The sequence below is a fragment of the Salvelinus namaycush genome, chromosome 34, assembly GCF_016432855.1.
Source record: "Salvelinus namaycush isolate Seneca chromosome 34, SaNama_1.0, whole genome shotgun sequence".
Taxonomy (NCBI): Eukaryota; Metazoa; Chordata; class Actinopteri; order Salmoniformes; family Salmonidae; genus Salvelinus; species Salvelinus namaycush.
In genome coordinates this window covers 20,917,627-20,937,847 of record NC_052340.1, presented here as the reverse complement: position 1 = coordinate 20,937,847, position 20,221 = coordinate 20,917,627, and the positions used below count along the sequence as shown (strand labels likewise).

General features: G+C 45.8%; 1 pseudogene; it reads left to right on the top strand.

The window, feature by feature from the left end:
- The window catches only part of LOC120028423, a 57,235-nt pseudogene extending 38,210 nt beyond the window's left edge, over positions 1-19,025 (top strand).
- Positions 19,026-20,221: the final 1,196 nt, after the last annotated feature.

Genomic DNA, 20,221 nt, shown 5'->3' with positions numbered 1-20,221 from the left:
TTTCGATCACTGACGAAGACTTCTGTCCTGTTCATGTTCCCGTGGTCAGGTTTGCAGAGGACTACCGCGTGGCGCTGCAGCAGTCCTACACCTGGACCACTGCTCCAGACGTGCCAGATGCTCAGGGCTTCTTCGCCAGGCCCAACCGCCGACGCCACAGTGCCAAGACCAAGACCCTCGTACACACACTCAGCTTCTGGTGCCTCAACCCAGCCCTGGTGAGTAGCATGAGAGGATGTACTGGAGCGTAAATGCTGTGTATACAACTTTTATATTGGGGGATAAAAGTACATGTTACTCATAGCGTATTATTACATTACGTGGAGCGCTGCCTGTCCTAAGGGGCGTGGTGGTGTGTGTGTGGTGGCAGGCGTTCTCAGACATCTCGGACAGTGTTCACAGCATCGTGCTGACCTCAGGCACATTGTCTCCTATGGGATCCTTCTCCTCAGAGCTGGGGGTCAAGTTCTCTATCCAGCTAGAGGCTGGCAGCCATGTCATCAGCAAGTCACAGATCAGAAGAAACCTCCAACCTTAATTTCAGCCTCACCACTGATGTTACGTTTCATGATTTTTTTCATAGTATCCAGAAACAATCTGATGGTTAACGATGCTCAGAAAGGAATTGGACTATGTAGCCAAGCATAGCGCGTTTTGAAAAAAGTTCAATAGATTTTCTTTTTCCGTTGCAAAACGTTTAGCTTCAGAGTGCCATAGTGAACACGACCATTGAGAACCACTGAGCTGATGTGTTCCTAATTTTCACTCACCACTTTCTCCTTTAAATCATCTTCAGTTCCTACCATTTACCACCAGGAGGGGCTAGAGACCACATATTGAGGTCGAGTGTTTTAATGTACTCATGATATCCTTGCTGTGTGTAAGCAAGTTTGGCGCAACTGGTATGAGGTTGAGATAAGTAGAGAGTAAAGACGTTTTGTTTGATTTCAACAGCATGCCAAAGGAAGAGGTCCTAAGAGTCCATAGCAGCTGTAATATACACTAACTTTCAAAAGTTTGGGATCACTTAGAAATGTCCTTGTTTTTGAAAGAAAAGCTATTTTTTTGTCCATTTAAAATATCAAATTGATCAGAAATACAGTGTAGACATTGTTAATGTTGTAAATGACTATTGTAGCTGGAAGCGGCAGATTTTTTATGGAATATCCACATAGGCGTACAGAGGCCCATTATCAGCAACCATCACTCCTGTGTTCCAATGGCACGTTGTGTTAGCTAAACCAAGTTTATCATTTTAAAAGGCTAATTGATCATTATAAAACCGTTTTGCAATTATGTTAGCACAGCTGCGAACTGTTGTTCGCAATGAAACTGGCCTTCTTTAGACTATTTAAATATCTGGAGCATCAGCATTTGTGGGTTCGATTACAGGCTCAAAATGGCCAGAAACAAAGACCTTTCTTCTGAAACTCGTCAGTCTATTCTTGTTCTGAGAAATTAAGGCTATTCCATGCGAGAAATTGCCAAGAAACTGAAGATCTTGTACAACGCTGTGTACTACTCCCTTCACAGAACAGCACAAACGGTCTCTAACCAGAAAATAAAGAGGAGTGGGAGGCCCCGGTGCACAACTGAGCAAGAGGACCTGAGCAAGAGCCTTTTAAAATGATAAACTTGGTTTAGCTAACACATCGTGCCATTGGAACACAGGAGTGATGGTTGCTGATAATGGGCCTCTGTACGCCTATGTGGATATTCCATTAAAGAAATCTGCTGTTTCCAGCTACAATAGTCATTTACAACATTAACAATGTCTACACTGTATTTCTGATCAATTTGATGAAAAATGAGCTTTTCTTTCAAAAACAAGGACATTTCTATGTGACCCCAAGCTTTTGAACGGTAGTGTAGGCCTATGTAGACCTAATAGGTGTCTCTTAAACAGCTGTAGGCTGACAAATACCTTACATAAAACCCGGTATTGTCTTTCAGTTAACCAGACACTTCTAAGGGCCCATTGATAAATACTTTGTCCTCCTTTGTTTGTTATGCTTCCCTCCATGAATAATAGATTTCCATTCAGGCTCTGTGTCTCTGTCACATCACCACCACCAGTCCACTTAGGGACCAGCTGGCTCTCTCATGTCACTATGGCTGTGTGTTGGTGCTCGCACGTGCACAGATACGTGAGTGTTACATGTGAAGGTTTGTTTGTGTTTTTGCATAGTGCTCCATACCTCTTTTGTGTGTCTTCTTGTGTGTCTGTTTAGTGTCTTACAATGCACACATTCTTTATGCTTATTTACAATAGGCCTATGGTTTGTATTTGACCCTTTGATGTTGTCAAAGCTTAAGGTTTTCCCTCTAGTTGACTATCCAGTTGAGACTATATCAGTGCTATCAGAATATGAATGTTTAAAGTCTCCTATTAGGATGCAGTTTTGTCTCTTTCCCCCCAGCCATGACGCCAGGCAGGCAGAGACAGCCACAGAACAACTCTAGGTGGGTATTGTGTATTATTGATGACTAGTGTAGGAGCTCTATGCCCTCTGTGCATTAATATTTAATGTGCAGACAGACGGCTCTTAAATATGATGAAGAGATGAGGGGTATTAATTGTAGAGTCTGTTGAGGCCCTCTGGAGCCGGTGAGCCGTGTGTGTGAGTGAGACAGAGGATGGGTCGTCTCCAGGCGCCCCTCTCCAGTGTGTCTGGATGATGCCTATCAGAGAGGCAGCGGTATGAAGGACAGAGGCCACAGTCATACAGTACTAAGATCACACAGCAAGGCCGCAGAGCCTCTCGGCTCTGTCAGTCGCCCTCTGACAGATACACACACACACACTTCTGGCAGACACAGTGAGGGTACATACGCACACTGAACATACAGTACAAGTCAAGAACACAGTTAAAGGTACTCTCTCACGCATGCACGCACACAGGCATGTGTGTGTGTGGCCATGCACACACACTACTTGCAGACATTACACACTCAGACATCTCCCAGAGCCCTCCTGGAGCTGTGGTTTTGTAGCACTTGAGCCTCAACAGCCCCCCAGTTAATGCCCATTAAAACCACGGTACCGCTCTGCCCGCGCCTCGCAGTCTGGCCGCACCGCAAGAGGAAAGGGACAAAACACAGCATGGGGGGTTGGAGAGGAGAGGTGGGCTTATTAAAAAGTGTTTTCCAGGGGTGAAAAGATCAAAAGGAAACACAAGATGCTTTTAAAGCAGATTGAGATAAGGGCCATTAGGGTGATGTCACCTAGCTGTATGTGTGAAAAGGCCTCCGCGCTGGCGCCTGAAGGAGGCTGAGGAGGAGGTTGGACACACACACACACACACACGTTTGCCCTGCTGTCTTCCAGCCACGCTCCAACATTATTAGTCAGTGTAAGGTGTGCTGTCATCTCTATAGGGTGTGTCTCTTCTCTATCTCTGGGTTTATGGGTCACCTTGCTCAGACGGGGATGTATCCATCGTTACTGTTCCAGCTGAGATGTTTTATATGGCCTTTTACAGTGGAAACCTGAGGTGCGCTGCTGCTAGGCTAAATGTTTCGCTAAGCTACAGCTTTGAGGGGGCAAAGCTTTAAAGGGGAATTCCACTCAAACTATATTTTGGTGGGGGGTTTTTCATTATTGATACAATCCCAAAATGTTTTAAATGTCAGCAGTCAAGTTTTCAAGATATTGGACTTTCAAGAAGCAAAGTGTCACCGACCACATCATCATGATGACCCCTGTCTGTGCTCACTAACAGCTAACCCTTCTGGAGAAAGAGACTACAAGTAGATACCAAGAAGATCTTCTTCAGTGCTTAACTTTGACAGCCCAAGCTTCACGCTCGAGGTGTGGACACCAGGGGAGGGGTGGCAGGTGGTGCGGAAGCCACTTGGTTGGCACCGCCCTTGGCGTGAAGGTTGCTGTCATATTTAAACGGAATAATTTAAGGCTGTAACACATTTCCCGCTCTCAACCACAAAGCAGCGTAGGAGCAGGCAGGCCTGCATGTTTCATTAATGCTACAGTCGCCCAAGACCCCTTCCATAATTTAACGGGCGCTATCAGAACAGTGACGCGTCGCAACACAGCCCACCGACATCAGGGATGGGAGGAAGGGCAGAAAGAGGGAGTGGAGAGGAAAGAGGTGAAATATGGAGATTGTGGGTCCATGGAGGGAGGGAGGGAAGACGTGCACAAGAGAGAGGTGTAGAGTTCAGTGCCTAAGAGTGGCATTCGTCCCGCCAGACTAGACAAAGCAAAGATCTGGCCCACTCTACCAAGTTGTTTGTTGCCAGAACCTGAGCGTTGCACACACGCACGCACACACACACACCATACCCAGAAATCACCATGAATTATTCACTGTTAGTTGTGCCTGTTGGTTACTCTGAGACTGGCCAAATTCTGTAGTCCTCCTCATGTCATGTTGCCTGGATCCTTATTGTGTGCCTTGTAGAATGAGGGGCCATGCTAGCACTGGCCTGCTGCAGATCCAGTGGTTGTGGACTACACATTGCCACTAGGGGCGGGGGTTTGATTCACACATTTACCACCTTCAGTTTGTTTCCTCTTCATCTATTTCCTTCATATTTGTTTAAATTAAGTACACAACCGGTAAATTCAAAAGGAGCCATTTTACTTTAAAATGTCTGTGTGTGCGTGTGGTGGTTTGCCCCTCTGTGGGTCGTTCCTGTTGTGTTTGTGCACCTGGGCGCCAGCCGAGTGTGCAGATTGACATTTACTGTGGCGCTTCAGCAGACCCTGTGGATACGTCACCTACCCGTCAGATAATGCCCTTAAATTAGTCATGGAGGCCAAGTTACACACACACACACACACACACACACACACACACACACACACACACACACACACACACACACCCGCACACACACACACACACACACACACACACACACACGCACACACACACACGCACACACACACACACACACACACACACACACACACACACACACACACACACACACACACACACCCGCACACACACACACACACACACACACACACACACACACACGCACACCATGACACACAACGGCATCCTTCCAGTTATACTATGTGTACTACGTGTGGACTCGGCCACATAAACTCTACACAGGTCCTCACTTTGGTGTGCACCGATTGCTTGTGCATAGTTCTTGCAAAATTATATTAGCTGTCATTAGTTTGGTCAGATCAGTTAGAGGTCAAGGTGAGCTGTCTGGCAGAGGAGACGAGCCTTGATGAATAGCTAGGTGACTGTCATGTGTCTGCCTGCCTCTCCATAGAGTAGTGTAGCACCGTCTCCTAGACCTAGCCAGCCCTCCTCCTTGTCTCGTCTCCCTGCCAGGCCCCAAGTGTCCAGTCTGGAGCGTGAAGTCAGAAGCGCTGCTGGTCGGCTACTGCATAGCAACCTAGCGGCGCCAAAAGCCCTGGTCTGCCCTAGAAACCCTATGTAAGTTACGATCACCAGAATGGCGATTTTTTTTAAAATTTTTTATTGCGGTCGTTTTAGGCTTTAAAATTAGTTTATTATGATCAAGTTCGAACCCCACGGTAAATTCTTTAAAGTTCACCACAAATCGAGATATTTAATTAAAATTGCACTGGGCAGAAATCGCTCCTCCCATTTCCTGACTGCTAAAATTGGAATAGTTCGCCTAATTTCAGTTTGTGACAAAACTAGCAAGTATAGTGTAGAGAATCATTCTACCGTCTAAACCGATGTGAAATATGTTTTTAACAACCCAAAATATAGTCTTTTCAGCTGTTTGAACCTGGTGTACAAAACTTAGAGTAAAAGATACAAAACTTAAAAACGGGAAGCTTAGAAATAACGCAGATAGAACAAATCTGTCGCTTCTTAGACTTGCTTTCAATGAGAGTGACGGATCTATAACTCAGATTTCTATGTGAATTTTGTCAGAATGCCCCAAAAGCTTTAATGAAATAGTGACTACTAGATTTGTTGTCACACAGGACCACGTGCTGACACAGGCAGGCTACGAGGAGGCTCCCTGGTTGACTCTCAGGCAGGATGAAAACAACCTCATCGACTATGATCCTTTGCTAGTTGTGGCCACTTTCACCATGATCCTTAACAATTGTTTGGTGCCATTCAACTCACTGAGATATAAGAGTCAGCCCCATTCAGCAATACGGCACATTTCAAATACTTCATGAGCAATCGGGAGTTTGCATAGGAATACTTGGATGATGTCAGCGCTATCACCATCTACTGATTTTAATGTTTATGCTCCCTGCCTGTTCTCTGCTCTGCCTCGCCTCGTCGCCTTTGAACCCAGCTCTACTCAGTCAAGATTAAGGAAAATGTGCTCGTAATTAAATGGCAGCATCAGTTGGAGCAACGAGACAGAAGGTTCATCCTAAATGGCACCCTATTCCCTTTTAAAGTACACTACTTTTTTGGCCATGGTCAAAAGCACTGCACTATGTATGGAGTAGTGTGCTATTTGGAATGCAGACAGAGTGATGTTTACTCTTAGTGTCTGAGAGATAAAAGCATTAGGGACCATTACCCTGGGCCCTGCTGCAAGCCAAGTGGCTCCTGCTGGAGTGGCACTGACTGGATTGTATTTCACCCCCCGCTTTTATAAGGGCTTTACAAATTACAACTCGGGGAATATAAACGACAAGCTCTGCACAAAGACTGTTTGTGCTGCTCAAGTGCATGTGTCTCTTCATGTGTCTCAAATGGCACCCTACTCCCTTTATAGTCCACTACTTTTGACCATGTCCAATAGGGGGGCCTAAAGAGCTCTGGTCAAAAGTAGTGCGCTATATAGGGAATAGGGTGCTATTTGTGACTTACACTCTGTGTTTTAAGAGCCCTGGCTGGCGTTTTATTATCGGGTTACTCTTCCCTTTGTAATCAGGTTACTCGCTGTTCCCTGGTAGAAGTTTTACGTCGGCTGCATAAAGGACAATCTCAACAATCCAAGATGCTGACTACAGTGACCCAGACCATCAATTAGATCAGTGAGAGAGTGAGCTTCGCATGTCGAGAGAGTGAGCTTCCTCTTCCATTCCTCCTTGAATCGGCCTCTCCTCTGGTCTTCCTCAAGTGCAGTGTGGCAGATAATGGCTGTTTTGTTTCCCATCCTAAAGTACATAACATGAATAATTCACCCATTGTCAGTCAGGATTGGATCGGAAAGCAATTGTTCGGACAACCAGTTTTGTGGAGGAGTTGTGGTGGTTGACGAATGAAGCGGGGGGCCCTTGTCAATGTAACGCTGCGGCTTTTGTGAAAGTGTTGTGTTTTATTGATGCAAATTTTCCTGTTTCCCGGCCCTCCCGGTTGTTTTGTGGCGCTGAGCGAGGCGACCTGATGAAATACGCCTCTGCTTCATTTCACAATCACAGGCAGGCTGTAGCTAGTCAGTCATCTTGGTGTGCCAGGAACTAGAGGAACTATCCATCCATCCATGCGCTCGTAATGTTTCATTTCCCTATCTTTCACTGTGTTAGAGTAACCGACTAACTGCAAAAAATGTTTAAATACTACTACTTCTTTGTCCTAAACTATGTACTGCCTGGATGCTTTTTTGGTGTCGTCTCTGGGTACGCCGCTGTTTTCTGACAGTAACGGCACATTTACACTTAACAGGACAGTTGGATAATGGCCTGTACAAACACCCCCTCTTCTCTTTAGCTATCTCTCTTTCTTTGAATTTCTCTCCCTGTCTTTCGGTCAATCTCTATTTGTTCTGGTCTCTCTCTGTATCTCACTTAATAACATGGGCCAACGAGGCCTGTATGAAAACACCTTCCTCCATTTTATCTTCCCACTGCTTCACTGCTCCTGGCTGGGGCCTACTACTCCCAAACCCAGACCTGTTGCGAGAAGTTTTTCTGCTGACTACAAGACAAGAATAACTTCTACTTGACCCTTCGAACACATTTCCAAACCAATGAAGATGCTCTTTGATTGTGAAGCCATGCAAATAATCCGCTACGGTGGAGACATGACTAGATCTCTGCTAGGAGCTGACGAGGAGAGGGCTTTTAGATCAATGTTCCTCCCTGGAGAGACTGTGACTTTTTGCACTAACAGCAACAGCAACAACAGTGATTTTATTATGGATGGAGGAAGAGTGGGGGGGTTTAAACGCATCAACTTTGTGGAGGAAGGGGAGGGGGAAACTGAGCCACAGGAGGGAGAACGACTGGCTGGGGGACAGAGGAGCTTCCAGTGCCATCATGATGTGAACTTTGTTTCAGACTTTAAGACACACACACACCTGCAGTGTCTGGATGCCAAGCTGTTAGGACAGTGTACTGGATGCCAAGCTGTTAGGACAGTGTCTGGATGCCAAGCTGTTAGGACAGTGTCAGGATGCCAAGCTGTTAGGACAGTGTCTGGATGCCAAGCTGTTAGGACAGTGTACTGGATGCCAAGCTGTTAGGACAGTGTACTGGATGCCAAGCTGTTAGGACAGTGTACTGGATGCCAAGCTGTTAGGACAGTGTACTGGATGCCAAGCTGTTAGGACAGTGTCTGGATGCCAAGCTGTTAGGACAGTGTCAGGATGCCAAGCTGTTAGGACAGTGTCTGGATGCCAAGCTGTTAGGACAGTGTACTGGATGCCAAGCTGTTAGGACAGTGTACTGGATGCCAAGCTGTTAGGACAGTGTACTGGACTGTTTAGCCCTGAAAGGATTCAAGGTGCCCCCACTAGCTCTGAAAACAGTTTAGAGTTCTAGAAAGAAAACCTGGAAACCTATTTCTCTGTGTGTCTTGTGAGAGGAGAGGTTGCTGCTTTTGGCTGGCAGACAAACCTCAGTATTTATGCTGCTATGTGAAAGGTTTTCTCAGGGGGCTCTAAGGTGGACCACATTTCTTGGTATAATATGGCCATAGTTTTTTCCCTGTTTACTGTAGTCTCAACTCCTGCTCTGTTGCTTCATTAGGTCATTAAGACCCATGTGAAGAATAGCTTCCATCCCATAGTGGTGCCAAGCCTGATTCATGTTAGGACCAATTGATAGTTATTTATTTATTGGAAGGCTATGGCGTGTAGTCTTCAGGAATCTGCTGATAGCTGAGTTTTGAAAAGTATGCAATTTCTACCAGCCAACGAGTAAACAAATGAAGAAATGTTAAGAAAAAGATTAATTGAAAAGATATGAACAAATCACACTGTTTATTATTTTTGTTGATGCATCCATGAAGCCCTGCTCTGTTTGCTGGTGTTCTGTTTTCTTAGATGCTTGACAAGCTGTGTGACCGCTTGACCAACACAGGGCTGTGGGAGAAGCTGGAGGAGAGGAAGACGGTGATCACAGAGCCTAGAGGAGGAGAGAAGAGAGACTTTGATGAGCTGCTGCAGATGTACTATGATGCCATCAGAATCAGTGGAGAGTTTGCATGGGACAGAGGTGAGACTGGGCTGTCTCTGTCTCACTCGCTCTCTTTCTTCTTCTCTCTCTGTGTCTCTATCTTTGTCAGTCTGTCTCTCTGTCTGTATCTCTCTTGTGCAAGGGATTGAGCACCAATTGGTTTGGTGTTGGGTACCCTTTTAAATGTGGAAGAATTCTAGTCATATCTGTTTAGGACAGATGACTGGGTTGATGTTAGGGTTGTTTCTGTCCCCCCCAAATGGAGCTCTGTTGATGGCTGTGTGTAGAGGGAAGGTGAGTGAAGAACTGGACTTCACAGACAACAACGCCAGAGCAGTGGTCACCGTCGGCATCCCCTTCCCCAACATCAAGGACCTGCAGGTAAGAACCAGAGACAAGTTCTTGGTGGTGAGCCCATCAGGTCTGTTTCACAGCAGAGGACCCAGAGAGAAAGACCCCTGTTTACCGTTGTGTCCAGTCAGTCACATACAGGTGGAAGCGCTTCACAGAATCTGCTGGCTACCAATGTGTTTTCCTACAGACCTCCAGAGCCAACACTGAAAAAGTTCTGAACACACATACGCACACTGGGACACACACACACACTGGGACACACACGCACACACACACACACACACACACACTGGGACACACACACACACACACAGGGACACACACACACAAAGTGCATCCTCCATCCTCTTCTTTTTCTGGTGCTCTGTAATATAATCCCAAAGTGATTGTTCTGTCTTGAGCAGATAGTTTCTACCTTTGTCTTCCTCACCCTCCCTCCATCCATCCCTCCTCCCTCCATCCATCCCTCCTCCCTCCATCCATCCCTCCTCCCTCTGTCTTCCCTCCATTCTTCCTTACCTTTTTGTCATGGCCCAGTGTTGCCTAATAAATCTGACTGTGATGCCAGCTTTCTGTGTACACAGTCTGAATTAAAGCACTGCAAACACTTGGAAAGTTTCCTTACAAGCCAGAATGTTGAATAATGTACGTTTGAACTTGCTCTACCGGTTGTCTGTGCGGTTGGTCCTTCGGGTCTAAAAAATATCCATAGGAATGTTTTATTAAACCGACTTTTCAAACTGGTACTGCCGTGGAGATTTCTATCACCTTGTACATGCACAAAACCATGTAAACTATGCAAGCCCCTGTAAGACTGGTTAGTATGCATGCATCGCGTGCGGGTACTTTCTTTATTGTGAGCGTGCCTTAGGTGAAGATGAGCAAATCGTGATAGCCACACACAGAGGCAGGTGGGTTAATAACACTTTTCTGTGGATATTTTGTCTCATATTTACACCCGAATAAGGACGAAATCAGAAGACAATAGGTAGAGTAAGTTCAAATTAAGGTCAGTGTCGCGAGGCCCAGCATCAGTATTTAGCCTTATCGTGTAGCCTGATCGCAGGCTCCCTTTTTGCAGGCTACATTTTGAGTAGCCTTGGAGGGATGGGAGATGAGTAGGCTAGATGTGGCCGAAGGAAGGAGGGGGGAGAGAGAGAGAGCTATGGGCTCCTGGGGGATACTCATGCTGAGAAACAGGTTCATCCAACAGCACAGCAGATATTTTCTGATAAGTTCTCTTTCCTCTCATCTATGGTGTAAATGGCAGTCCGCATGTCAGCTCTCTTGCTCTCTCCTTTTTATTTTCTTCTCCTCCTGGTGTGTCAGCTGCCTGTCCTGGCCCCAGGGGAGCCCTGAGGGGGTGGTAAAGTCTGCTAGCTGACCCCCATTACCAGAAGAGGGGACAGGACATGACACTAATGACTATCAGGTCCAGGTCACTGTGACTGTTTGTCCCCACGGCCCCTCTGACAGCTACGCTAAAACAACCAAGCAGGCGCCGGGCAGGCAGGAAGCCACAGGTACACAGCAACACAACGCTGCCTCGGCTATGACGGGGATCTTAGAGGGGTCAGATACACACTCACATGCACGCATGCTCATATCACACTCACATGCACGCATGCTCATATCACACATGTAGTGCACACTTTCACAACTACACTTATACTACACTCAAATGGTCTCGCTCACATGCCCACAGCCACAAAAGTACATATATTCTTACTCTCCCAGCTGTTTAACATTTATGCCTTTTATGGAAGCACATATCGACATTCCCTTCTCAGCACACGTTAACTTGGACTCACTGACCCTGTCCCACATTTCAAACATGTACCCCCTATAGCTTATGTAGACCCCTCATGTAGTGTGGACGCCTACCTTCGTGCCTAGACTGCTTTTCCCAGACCCAACTCTCAGCAAAACTTTAAGGTTTTAACCGAAGCACAGAGCAGCCCTGCGTTTACTAGCCTGTTATCGTGCCTGAGATCAAAGGTGAACTGTAAACAGTCCTCCACATCGAAAGCTCTGCTAAGCTACTATTACATTTTAATCTGCATCCCAAATGTTACCCTTTTACCTATTTAGTGCACTACTTTTGACCAGAGCCCTGCACTATATAAGGAATAGGGTGCCATTTGGGACGCACACAATGTTACATTATACACATGTACAGTTGTTTTTTCCACAACAGGCATGTCTTACAATACACAGTCGTGTGTGTGTGAGGGAGAGAAACAATCCTCTGGTTCAACAGGCAATGAAAGGCCACTGATACGGCATCTCTGTGTGCTTAATGAGGAGCACAGCAGACATTTTAAGACACAAACATAGTTTTATAGAGACCTAGTGTCTCTGCTTTGATACTTTATGGAGGAGGAGGGCCAGACAGTTTAGGGGGGGGGGGGGGGGGGGGGGGGGGGGTAAGAATGTGTGTGCGTGCTGGGTAGGTGCCTGTGAGTGTGTGTTCACATCTTACAGGGACACACTGAGGACGAGGCACCCAGCTGTCAGCTCTGCCACATTAGGTAGATGGAGCGCTCCACAATCTCACTGACAGGCACAAGATGGTTAGGCCTGCCAGGGGGGCACACGCAAACCGGTCCGCTCAGCTGCAAACCATGCTTGCTGGTCAAATGTATGTTTTTAAGCATGAACAGGTAGCGGTGGGAGGACTGGGCCAAAGCGAGCATGCGACTAACGATCTCCTGACATTTTAACTAATCTCTTCTATCTGGCGGTTTCTTTCACATTTAGGAGGAGATTCGCTAGAAGCTAGAATTGGCTTTTTCACATATGCATCCTGTCATGTCAGATATGGTTTTCACTTGGGGTGGGACGCTGAAATGGACTCCCATTGGATTTCGATGACATTGGCGGCTCGGGGATACTGGCCATTTCCGTTCGTGGTCTCAGAAGCAGATGCGTCAAGCCCTCTGGTGTTTAACAGACTGGATGAGACATCTCATCTCACCATACAGCCACTAGCCTGGCCTCGTGAGCCCCCATGACATGAGTAGTATACATCTGGCCAGGAAGAAAATGGAGTGGCTTCTACAGGTCCATTTTGACATGGTCTAGTGAGGCGTTTCTTCATTTTTTTTTTTTTTTAATGAATCTAATTCCTGTTCTTTATTTGGCTCAGACCAAATATGGACGGACTCATCCAGACCATGATGACATCCAGTAATGACACACCTCTCTGCCCAGGACAGAAAGCAGAGAGGGGAACAGTGTGTACATGCCCGTGTCATTAGGGGACATGGTGCTCTGGGCTGTGAACACACTGCACCTGCCTGTCAGTCCCTGTTGTTCGCTGGCATGTCCCATATGTCCCGCCCGTCAGACGCCACATGAACTTTTCACTTGTCAATCCCAAAAGGTTAGCGCTGAAAATCCAGGAGAGACTAATTGATGGATGGATGCAAATTGATGGAGATGGATGCTTTCGTGGCCTTTTTGTGGCATGGCGTGTTGCTCGTCGTGTGTTGACTGGACCACCTTTTCTGCCCCCCTACCTCCTGTCTCACCATCTCTTTGCCTGTTGCTCTATCCTCCCATCTTTCACAGCAGATCTGTTTTCCAGATCAACTTCATCACTTGTGTTGTCTAGACCCCCTCCTACCTCCTGTCTCTGCTCTTCTTCATCTCCGCTGTATGCCCCCTTTATTCCCCCTTTCACAACAGATCTGTCTGAGGGGGAATTCTGGGCAGGCAATAACAAACCTCTTCAGGCTCTTTTTTTTTTTTTTTACAGGGGGTTGGCGTCTCCCCCTGAGATTCCAGTCTGCCCCTCACCTTCCCACTCCACAGCCCACATGAATCACATTAGTTCTCAATGGATGTGCCCTGCCTGATGCCTGAAAGGTGCTGGATGGCAGGTCAGAGCACAGGTGATGGCCCACAGCTATGGCTAGCCTATCAGCCCACTGGAGCACATTTGGTGGTTTTGTGGTGTCTGACAAGTAGCGATTTGTCCTTCTCACTTCATGTCAAAGATAATTCTCTGGGCTACACAAGATGCAGTCAAATGTTATGATGTTGTGTAGATTGCTGAGGATTTTTTGTATTTAATCCGTTATAGATTAAGGCTGTAATGTAACAAAATGTGGATAAAGTCAAGGGGTCTGAATACTTTCCGAATGCACTTTTTCCACATTTTGTTACGTTACAGCCTTATTTTAAAATCGATTAAATTACAAAAAATTCTCAGCAATCTACACACAACACCCCATGATGACCACCATGCTTCACCATAGGGATGGTGCCAGGTTTCCTCCAGATGTGACGCTTGGCATTAAGGCCAAAGAGTTCAAACTTGGTTTCATGAGACCATAAAATCTTGTTTCTCATGTTCTGAGAGTGCTTTAGGTGCCTTTTGGCAAACTCCAAGCGGGCTGTCATGTGTCTTCCTTCTGGCCACTCTACCATGAAGGCCTGATTGGTGGAGTGCTGCAGAGATGGTTGTCCTTCTGGAAGTTTCTCCCATCTCCACAGAGGAACTCTGGAGCTCAGTCAGAGTGACCATCGGGTTTTTGGTCACCTTCCTGACCTAGGCCCCTCTCCCCCGATTGCTCAGTTTGGCCGGGCGGCCAGCTCTAGGAAGAGTCTTGGTGGTTCCAAACTTCTTCCATTTAAGAATGATGGAGCCCACTGTGTTCTTGGGGACCTTCAATGCTGCAGAAATGTTTTGGTGCCTCGACACAATCCGGTCTCGGAGCTCTACAGACAATTCCTTCGACCCCATGGCTTGGTTTTTGCTCTATATATAGACAGGTGTGTGCCTTTCCAAATCATGTCCAATCAATTGAATTTACCACAGGTGGACTCCAAGTTGTAGAAACATCAAGGATGATCAATGGAAACAGGATGCACCTGAGCTCAATTTTGAGTCTCATAGCAAAGGGTCTGAATACTTATGTAAATAAGGTATCTGTTTTTAATAAATTATCCAACATGTCTAAAAACCTGTTTTTCGCTTTGTCATTATGCGTTATTGTGTGTAGATTGATGAGTAAAAAATTGTATAAATTAATTTTAGAATAAGGCTGTAATGTAACAAATGGTGTAAAACGTCAAGGGGTCTGAATACTTTCCGAATCCACTGTAAGTCTATTCAACACACTATCGTTCTTAGAATTTCGATTTTACAAAGAGAGTTTGTGTTATAAGAAATTTTAGGAAGACATGCCATTTGGCTGTAATGTAACAAAATGTGGGAAAAGTCAAGGGGTCTGAATACTTTCCAAAGGCACTGTATATGTGATCATATCCAAATGTAAGCTAGGTTTGAAATTATGTTTTAGTCAAATACTATATCTGTTTGGGTTTCTTGCGGTCAATTTGCAGTCTACAAATTATTTGGAATTATGTTTCGGCCCCTGACCATCCTCTCCAGAAAAAAAATTGGCCCGCGGTTGAATCTGATTCCTGACCTAAAGACAATTTCAATGGGGGAAACGGGGTCCCGACAATTTGACCTTGCTAGCGCACGCACCATTTTTGACCAGGGTGCTAAAAGTAGAAAATACAATGCAACGGAGGGAGATGAAGATAGGCTAAGTGAGCACATTTAATGTTGACGATGTTTGCTAAAGTTAAAACCAGTTTGCTTATTTGTTACATTGTGGTTAAAATTATGAATGTAAATCATACTCGTAATGAATTAATCAGATGAATTTCGTGAGCGTGTCATTTTTCCAACGCACCTATAACGTTCGTAGTTCATCCAAACTGTCAAGTACAAGCATATTGAAGCTATAATAAAGTTCAGATGAATGATTGGATTTGATTATAATGACATAGGGTAAAGAAAACCGTTTTCACATATCACCCTCTTGAACTGACCCATATTTTCCTTCATTCTAGAACACTTAGTGGACTTGTATTTATTGTCCGTTTGTTTAATTAGAATGTAGGTCTGTAAGAAATGTGCCTTACGTGTAGACAGTGAACTACAACTGGAAAACAAACCTAGCTGAAACAGATGGCCAAAAGTCTGGGGTGTATCGATCGACTAAATATCGATGTAACATACACAAATAAATGTTTTGCCGTTATTCACACTAGCGATTAGTATTTTGTATCTATGCGCTCTCTTACGAAACTTTCGGTACAGTGTTGAACATCTACACTTTCTTTAAATCTATTAGTAATCGTGTTTGACAAGAATTGTGGGGATAGCGGGAAATGTTCATACATTGTTCACATGCAATTGAATTTACCACAGGTGGACTCCAATCAAGTTGAAGAAACATCTCAAGGATGATCAATGGAAACAGGATGCACCTGAGCTCAATTTCGAGTCTCATAACAAAGGGTCTGAACCTGTTTTAACTTTGTCATTATGGGGTATTGTGTGTGTGTATATTGATGAGGAAAACATGTAATTTTAGAATAAGGCTGTAACATAACAAAATTACATTATTTATACATGTTCATTTTTACAAGCAGACAGATAACAGCAAACAATACAACAATAACACCCCCACCCCCTGAAAGAAGACAGGAAAAACAAAAACAGTGCCTTGACAGAGTAGAAAATAATCGGCACCATTTTTTAAATTGAAATTTGGGGTGGATTGCAGACTCTGTGTCATGTTGCCCATCACATGATAGATAAGACAGAAAGGGTTGCCATATCTTATCAAATGTGATGGATCTGCCAGAGATATCATGCTAAATCCTTGCCATATGTAACAGACTAGTGACTTCAGCTAACCAGATTTTAAAACGGGACAAATGTTTTCTATTATTAATCTTTCAATGTCATTGTAAGCATACCAGTCGGTCTCCCGTTGTCTGTTCTGCTCTTTTTCAGCTTTGATTTGGTCTGTGGTGGCAGTATGGCAGTGTCCTGATGACCCGTCCTGTGACGTGTCTCCATCTAACATTCCTGCTGTGTTTTCAGGTGGAGCTGAAGATGAAGTATAATGACCAGCACTGTAAAGCCAGGGGTCTGCTGTCAGGCTCCCGCTGGTATGAGATCCAGGCCTACAGAGCCCTCAACCAAGCCTTGGTCAGATGCGGGTCTCTTTGTGTTCTTGTTTGTTTCTCTGTCCTCGACTCAGCCTATCACAGGAGGCTTCTTCCTAGCTCACAAATCAGGCTCATGATCAGTAAGCATAAAAATGTTTGATCATTTTGAAAACCAGGAGGTTACTACCTGAACTTGAACATGTTTTTACTAGCACAGGTGTGTCAGACACAAGAATGACTGGGGAGCCCTCATTCTGGTAGACGACCGGTTTGGAAACAACCCCAACAAATACATCTCAGTACTGAAATAAATGATCGCAGGTTGCAGCCACTCGAGCTTGAATTACTCAAACAAAACCTCGAATGTCTCCGTTGCCTGACACAATGTGTAGTTTCTTATCTTGGGCACTTGGTGGTGATGCTTGTCCACAAGATAGAGGTGTGTTGTGGTTTTAACCTAGAGGATTGATAAAATAAGTGTTATTAGAAAAGTGGGAATAATTTTGTTTTTATATTTTATATTCCACCAACAAGATTGGTCTCTGTTTACACCAGGTCTGTACAAGTGGGTGCATAACCTTTTCAGGCACCACAACGCCTTCATCTGTGCTATGCAGTCGCTGATGGCCTTCTCCAGGTGCCAACAGGGGGCAGGAGAGACCCATGGAGCAGGGAGCCAGACGTTCAACAGCACCACCATCCTGTCTCCAGCCAGTCAATCTCTAGTGACTGTGGAAGATCTGTCCCACTGTCGGCCCAGTCCTAGCCCCAGCTCAGACAGCCTTCTCTGGGCAACGATGCACCACACTACCATACTACCACCTCTCAGGTCCCAGAGCCCCACACCCAGCTACAGGGGGTCAGGTCCTGGTAGATTTTCAGTCAGAGGTTTGATTGGTGCATAAAAACATATGAAAGCTTCATCCAGAGCTCTTTACGTTAGCTCCTTGTATACGTGGTTCCTAATGAGTCCATTGCATCAGTCAGTCTCCCACTACCTCGACTACATGATCTCACTGCAGACCAACATCTGGTGTGTTCATCTATCTTGTTATTCATGATGGGATGATATTATTAGAACAGTTCTGTCCCAGTAAAGTGGATGGGAACAGGGGAACAATGTGAGGCTTTTTGGATCTACTTCTCTGATAAATAAATGTAGTGGAACAAAGATGTTAGGGTTGTAGAGGAGCAATGCCGTTGCCGTTTCCTCCCTCCAGGGTTTCCTTTGACCAACGTTCAGGATTCTTCGCTTCGGTTTTAGTCAAAACATTTTACATTTCTTCCTCTTTAGGAATGTTAAGACATGTTGATGTACAAAACGTTGTGTATATATGTTTTAGGTAAGCGAGCGTAAATGCAGCGAGATCAGGTTTCATATGGTACCTTGAACCTCACTGAGGATGGATCCATAGAAAAACATGGGTCTGAACCTAACGGAATGATAGTACTATGAGGTCACTGGGTTTGTAAATGAGGTGGATACACTCCGTTCTAGAGCTCCAGTCTATTGTCTGTCGCGTTACTTGGGTCGCTGTAAGGCTGAGCTGTTTGCTCAATTGTGTTTAGAGGGGTGGGTGGGGGTGGCAGGAGCTGGATCAGGTGGGGGGAGTTTGTGTGCACCAATCTGTCTCATTACTACGAGACCTTCTACATGGCTGAGTGATGCTGGGTTGGTCTGAGGCAAGCAGGTTGATGAGCAGATGTTAGACTGTTGCTTTTAATTAAATCACATTGACCATTGTTTGTGTTATATTGAGCGTGAAACGGTGGTGGTGATTTCTTCTCCTCTGCACTGTTCTGGAAAAGAGTCAGAAAGACATCCTTTGCCCACACACCTAAACCACTAAACATGTGTAGTGTACTGTACACTAACCTAGCTGTTACGGGCCCAGCATATAGGATCCTTGAGGCCAATGTTGGCATCGTCAATGTACTTTCCCCGTTATTTTCTCACCTTTACTGTCAACACCTGATGACTGCTCCAATCAACTCCTCAGCTCATCTGAATTTCTAAATGTATTATAACAGTCTTCATACAACTGTGTTGTCTTTCTTTTCTATGGTTTCCCATAACGTGTGTATTCTCTGTGGGCACGTGACCAGAAGCAGACACAGCAACACCCCTCCGCTCATCTGAAGAGTGATCCCAAGGCCCCTCCCCCACAGTCTCCACCACCACCTGTACCACCTCCACCCCTGTGAGCTCCACCCGCTTCAAGACCCCCCCATCTTCCAGGCCCGGGACCCAGGCCGGCGTTGTGGTCCTCTGGTCAACCCGCCTCGGCCTGACTCTGTGGAGGAAGAGAACCAGGAGAATGTAAGTCTGGATCCCCTGCCCAGGAAGGAAGGCCCGTGAGGGGCCGGCGCTACCCCTCCCAGCCAGGACCAGGGTCCGGTTCTAGACCCCTCCCCTGTGGAGGTCCCTGCCAGTTCTGAGCCCAGACGATCTCACCCTGCTAGAGGAAGACCAGAGAATCTTCACACCTGAGATGTTTGATGATTAAGAGGATGTGGACCAAGCCTCTCCCCAGGACAGTGCAGGGGACGATGACAGGGGAGGGAACTGGGCTTGCGGCCAGCCTTGCTCTATCTACCGGAACAGCTCAGGCTCTGTCTGAGGACCTGTTTGGCCCAGAGCAGGGTCCCAGGGAGGGCACAGGAACGGTCACTACCACTGATACCCAGAGGGGCGGCGCTCTTGCTCCCTCAGCTAGTAGAGACTGTCAGTGTGAGATGGGAACAGGACAGGCAGTGAGAGTGGTGACAAGGCCCAACAGCAAGAGACCCAGAGACAGGAGGACCAAGGTCAGGGAGAAGGACGGGAGGTGAACCAGACCCAGACGCAGGGTCAGACCCAGGGGGGACCCAGGGCCAGAACAGGCAGACAGGCAGCAGGACACGCAGGCTGTCCAGGTCCAGACAGAAAGCATCATAAACTAACCAGCTAATTCTCTGTTGTCCCTCAGGTTATATCCATAGATGACTAGACACCAGCTTATAACTGTAGATGACTAGACACCAGCTTATAACTGTAGATGACTAGACACCAGCTTATAACTGTAGATGACTAGGCACCAGCTTATAACTGTAGATGACTAGGCACCAGCTTATAACTGTAGATGACTAGGCACCAGCTTATAACTGTAGATGACTAGGCACCAGCTTATAACTGTAGATGACTAGACACCAGCTTATAACTGTAGATGACTAGGCACCAGCTTATAACTGTAGATGACTAGACACCAGCTTATAACTGTAGATGACTAGACACCAGCTTATAACTATAGATGACTAGACACCAGCTTATAACTGTAGATGACTAGGCACCAGCTTATAACTGTAGATGACTAGACACCAGCTTATAACTGTAGATGACTAGACACCAGCTTATAACTGTAGATGACTAGGCACCAGCTTATAACTGTAGATGACTAGACACCAGCTTATAACTGTAGATGACTAGACACCAGCTTATAACTATAGATGACTAGACACCAGCTTATAACTATAGATTACTAGACACCAGCTTATAACTGTAGATGACTAGGCACC